This window comes from Callorhinchus milii, unplaced genomic scaffold (genome assembly GCF_018977255.1).
Source record: "Callorhinchus milii isolate IMCB2004 unplaced genomic scaffold, IMCB_Cmil_1.0 Scaffold1, whole genome shotgun sequence".
NCBI lineage: Eukaryota > Metazoa > Chordata > Chondrichthyes > Chimaeriformes > Callorhinchidae > Callorhinchus > Callorhinchus milii.
Window position 1 is genome coordinate 117,065,056 of NW_024704742.1, and position 5,713 is coordinate 117,070,768.

Here is a 5,713-nt window from a genome sequence, read left to right on the forward strand (position 1 = left end):
TTATTTGTTCCGTTGTCAACTCTGTTGTCAATTCCATAAACAGTAGAACGCTATTTACAAAATTAAACCCAGAAAGCTCCACTTGCTTTGCATACAATTAGGGTACATTGTTTTTTCTTGCCATAAACATATAATGATAAAATAATTTTTTTTGTGGAGTCTTATCACATCACATTAAATCTAAGTGCTTCACAAGTAATTGCTGTCAACTTTAGTGACTGTTTTTCTAGGTATATCTATCAGCCCTATGTGTCATCAAAGCACCAAGATCTGAAACTGGATTCTCCACCAAATGAACGATCAATTGAAACTGGAAGATTGCCCAGGACACCAGGAGAACTTTCCTTCTCTTTTTGAATACAGTGATGGGATCTTTAAAATTCACCTGACGAATAGGCAGATGGGGCTTTGGTTTAACGTCTCATCCTAATGGCAGCCTATTGTGGTAACATTATAATATTATTAGGTATTACTAGGAATTGAACACACTACTTCAAAGAAAGGCCTTTCTTTGAAACAAAGTCCTTCTCCCTTGCTCCAAACCTACCACTTTGTTTCTACAAATATCACCTTTGATGACAACGGTGATATTTGCAGAAAAGTAGATTTAGCAATTATTTGTATATTCACCTTCTTCGCAACAGAGGATGAGAACAAGAAGCTAGCAACACTAGTGAGCAAAGGGAATTTGGGACTAACCTATTATAGCATCATTTAGTGAGCTAGCAAAGAGGTTTCGCTAACAGAAGCCACAAAATCATGTCCACTTTTTCATTAGTGTGTGTTGAACGGCTAATATTCTTGTGCTGGATTATGTGTATCATGACCAGGAGCTTCTTATCCAGCACTGGATTGTGAAAGTACTGGACTCTGTCAACTTAAGCATTCAGTAGACAAATGTTGAAATAGTTAATATACATTAGCGAGATTGGCTGGCATTTCTCCTCTAAACGACTGGTTGCTGACCTGTGAAACCTAACTTGGCAAAGCACTGTACATAACAATAAGATTTTGCATTTTATCACAAATAGCTTGTGTTGCATTGGGGTTAATTTAGCCACACATAAAATAGCAATATATTTGCTAACATATTTCATATCAAATGTACCCAGATGTTCAGGAGATGAACTCCTCCCCTTCCTGGTGCTGTACTCTCAATGGCTGGTGTTACACATGATTTGTGCCAGCCATGAAACCAGGTATTAGACGTCCCACTTGCACTATCACAATGTATTAAATTCCTCAATAACACCTAGACTGCACCTATCGTGACCTCCTCTTCCTCCTTCTCCCTTGCTCAGCATCCAAACCTGCCACCGTGCAACACTCAGAGATGCTATCCTGCATAAAGGCACTATAAAGTGCAAGTTGTGCATGATAGAGATCACATCTTGTTGACTTTACTACACAAAAAACACAAAAATGTAGAATTTGTGAGACAGAAAACCCATGATTCTGGACACTGCTTCATGGACATCAGCATGGATAATAATGTATGTAGAAGTGCGCATCTGGATACATTTGATATGATCAATATCTAATATACCACAAAATTGGTTCCATTATGTGCAAGACATACAGGTTGATGTGCATTTAATCATACCAGTAATTTACAACCTTATTTGGATGCGCTTTCGTCTCTAAGTTAGAAGTTTGTGGGATCAAGCTCCATGTCAGGACTTCAAACTCATATAGTCTAAGCTAACACTCCAATGTAGTACTGGTGGTGTGCTGCATTGTTCCGAGTGCCATCATTGTTAAACGAGATGGGAAGAGACTTTAAACCGAGGTCTTGTCTACTGATTCAGGTGGTCGTCCTCCTGACGTGAAAGGTGCTATACTAATGTAATTTTGTTGTTGTTGCTAAAGATCCCATGAACAATTTGAAAAGAGAAGGGAGTTTCTCCCAGTGTCCTGGTCAACAATCCCTCAAATAAAATTGGTTACTCACTTCATGTCTGTTTGTGGAACATTGCTGCACAAAAATTAGCTGACGCATTCACCTAAAAATACAATCTCTACACTTAAGAGTAAATCGTGTGAGTGTTTTGACATGAAAGGCACTATATCAAATGCAAGGATTGTTAATATTTATCTGTTACTTTTTGGCATTATATTGTGTACAAGCAGGTACATTCTACCTTTTGGCGATGTCATCTGCAGACGTGGGGTGAACTTTCACATGTTTGCGGATGACCACACAAATCTACTTCTTCTCCAGCTGCGACTCCTAGTCCACTGATGTCCTATCAGCTTTTTTGATGGATATCAAGGCCTGGATGAGAGAAAAATTTTGTGCAGCTGAATGAATTCTCTCCTGTGGGTCTGAACTCCTCAACCTCCCCAGGCTCTCCCTCAGATGCTCCGAACCAGTGCGCAACTTAGGTGTCAGGTTCGATCCCCAGCATTTCGTTCTACCACACATCTGTTCCCTGATCAGGAACACTTTTTTCTACTTCCACTACATTGCCTGCCTCCAAACGCACCTCACAATGGATGCAGCTGAAATGCCTTTGTCACTTCCCGGTTGGACTATTCCAATGCCATCCTCACTGATCTCCCCAGTTCCACCATACATAAAATCCAATTAATTCAAAACCCCCCAGCCCAGATACTCACTCGCACGAAACTCAGTACCCCCATTACACTCATCCTTGCCAGGCTCTACTGGCCTCCCATTTTCTGAATGGATCGATTTCAAGATTCTCTCATTCATTTACAAATCACTTAATTCCCTTGCACCTCCCTACCTCTCCCTCAATACCTCTGCCTTACCCCCTTCCTCTGCACCTCCAAATCTCACCTAAAGACCTTCCTTTTTGATTATGCTGACGGTCACCTCCCCCTTCCCTCTCCCCCTGGCTTGGTGTCAGATAGTTAAGCGCTCCAGGATGATACCCAGCGTGAAGGGTGCTATATAAATGCAAGTTGTTGTATATAACTTAATAGGTAAGTAATTTATGGTGATAATTTTGAATCCTGACAAGCACGGCTCGTGATTCTCAATTAATTATAGCTTTTTTCAAATTGGATTCATTGATCCAAATTTAATGTGAGAAAAGCCCATATTTCTGACTAGTAGCACTTGTGAAAAATTGGCAGATCTATCTTAAGATTTCTGTAAAATTCATGAAAGTGAAATAGGTTTGTGCTGTATTTGTGTCATCCACGATACCAAACGGAAACAAGTTATTAAAAAAGGCAACATTTGGCAGCTAGACATCAAATTTGCATTAAAAATAATTTACATCAAGGTAGATTTACATTGAGCACGGTTCAAATGATGATAAAAAATCCCTTGCTTGTAACGATTCAGCCCCTTTTTGTGCAATTTTGCATTAACCATTTTCTTGTTCTAACAAAACTAAAGCACTGTGATGCCTCATTTACTTTCTTGATAGAACATATTGCTTTGGCAGTGCATGAAAAATCCATTGCCCTGGCCTGTATTACTGCGTCTTGTGTCTGCACACATTTTCTCTTCCTTATGCAGGATACCCATATCTATTAGCAGCTGAGTGCTTGCTCTTGTTGATGGAAATGGAGGTGGATTTGATTTTCCTCCCCTTCCCTAGTCTATTCATCATTCTCTGGCGAGGGGGGAGGGTAGGCTCCACAGCAGCTTGTATCATTGCTGCTTCTTGCTGGGCTGATATCTCTTGCGGGGTGAGATGTATGATTATAGCTGCATTATTCACGTGTTGGGGTGTTCTACCTCCTTCAGGCAGCTTGCTTCCAAGTCCATTGAGAACCAACAAAACTCATCACCAATGCAGCTGATAACTCCGAACCTGGAACCATAGCCCAGTGTAAATACAACACAGTATCAATTTATATTTATACTGTGCCTTTTACGTCAGGAGGACGTGCCAAGGCGCTGGACAGTCAGAGTTCCGGACCCGAGCTGGGGGTTGGGATCGGAGCGGGTGGAGGGCAGGGGGGAAAGCAGGGTGATCGAAAGCACAGTCGAAGAGGAGGGTCTTGAGATGCGACTTGAATAAGGCAAGGAAGGGGGGAGGTGGAGGGCTCGCTGGGTAATTATATATACCCCCCCTTCTATACATGCAAGCGTGCATACACAGAGGCTGTGGCTACTCCCAAACACCGGCTGCTGCCAGGCCCCTGGTTTGAATCCCAGGTAGTCACTCACCGGCTCCAAGATGCTGCACAAGTCAAACTTTTATCTGGAGCTTTCACTCTCACTCTCTCTTACTCTGTGTCTCAAACATACCCTCACATATATAAATGGATACACACAACCAAGCACAAACCTCCCCCTTAAAAATGACTTCACTCACTCTCCAGGACTCTCTCTCTCTCTCACACACACACATAGGCACAGTAAATCAATCACTCACTCTTTTCCCCTTCCAACCGACCCTTCACGGTTAGGGGGGGAAGTAGGCAGTGTTTGGTGGTGGGGTGGGGTGGGGGGGCGCGGAGGCGAAGGAGGGAGACACATGCACATGAAATGTCATATGAAAAAAATTAAGCAGTTTGACCATTACCAACATGAAAAACTAGGCTGAATGGCCTTCCACTGTGTTGTACATTTTTATGGTTCTGTGGTGAGGCACAATGACAGGATAAATACAATAATAAATAAAATAAATAATAAATAAAAGGATAAGACTCAGTGAGCGAAGGAGTTTTGTGTTCAAACAAGTTTTGTTTGGCACAATGGAATAGTGTTAGCGATATGTTTAATTTCACCTTGTTTGACTTCTTAATGTTCAGTGGAACGAATGTTATGTTCAATTTCCCAGTGAGAGTAATTAAGCACGATGAGACAGCAGCTGATCTTGTAAGTGTTATGACATAATATTAAGTTGAACCGTGGGCTCAGAGAATTAATAGGACATCAACAGTGTATCATAAGATGAAAATATATTAACACTATTGTCTAATTTGCACTATTTCTTAATAGAATCCCATTAAAATGGAGTTCCCATAGGTTGGTGAGACTTATGTATGATTATGAAGTATTCATTTGCCTGATTTGTATTTCTTCTTGAGGAATCGCTTTATTAAATAATTCAAATTGAATCCCACAAATATATGAACAGAAAATATTTGGAAATATAATGTAGGAATATTTAATTGAGTAGCAGTAATGGGCACATACTGTCAATACTTGCAGACTTGCTAAGGCAGTACCACTGCTTTGGGACATCTAAAAGTATGCTAAGAGGGCACAGGTTCAGAAATGCACAGGGCAATTTCGAGCCAAACACTAAAAAGTATTTCTTTACCCAGAGGGTTATTAATTACTAGCACAGTCGGCTTGACAATACTAACTCCCTGCTCACTGGACTTTCCAAATCATAGAATCATAGAATTATACAGCACAGAAGAAGGCCATTCGGCCCATCATGTCTGTGCCAGCTCTTCGAAAAGAGCTTCCAAATCAATCCCACTCCCCCGCTCTCTCCCCATAGCCCTACAAACTTGTCCTCCTTGAATAATTATCTCCTCTCTTAAAAGTTGTTATCGAATCGACTTCCACCACTCTTTCAGACAATGCATTCCAGATCCCAACAACTTGTTGTGTGAAAAAATGTCTCCTCACCTCCCCTTTGTTTCTTTTAACAACTATTTTAAATCGGTATCTTTGAGTTACCGACCCACCCACCAGTGGAAATAGTTCTCCTTGTTCACCCTATCGAATCACCTCATAATTTTAAAAATTTCTATTAAGTCTCCTCTTAACCTT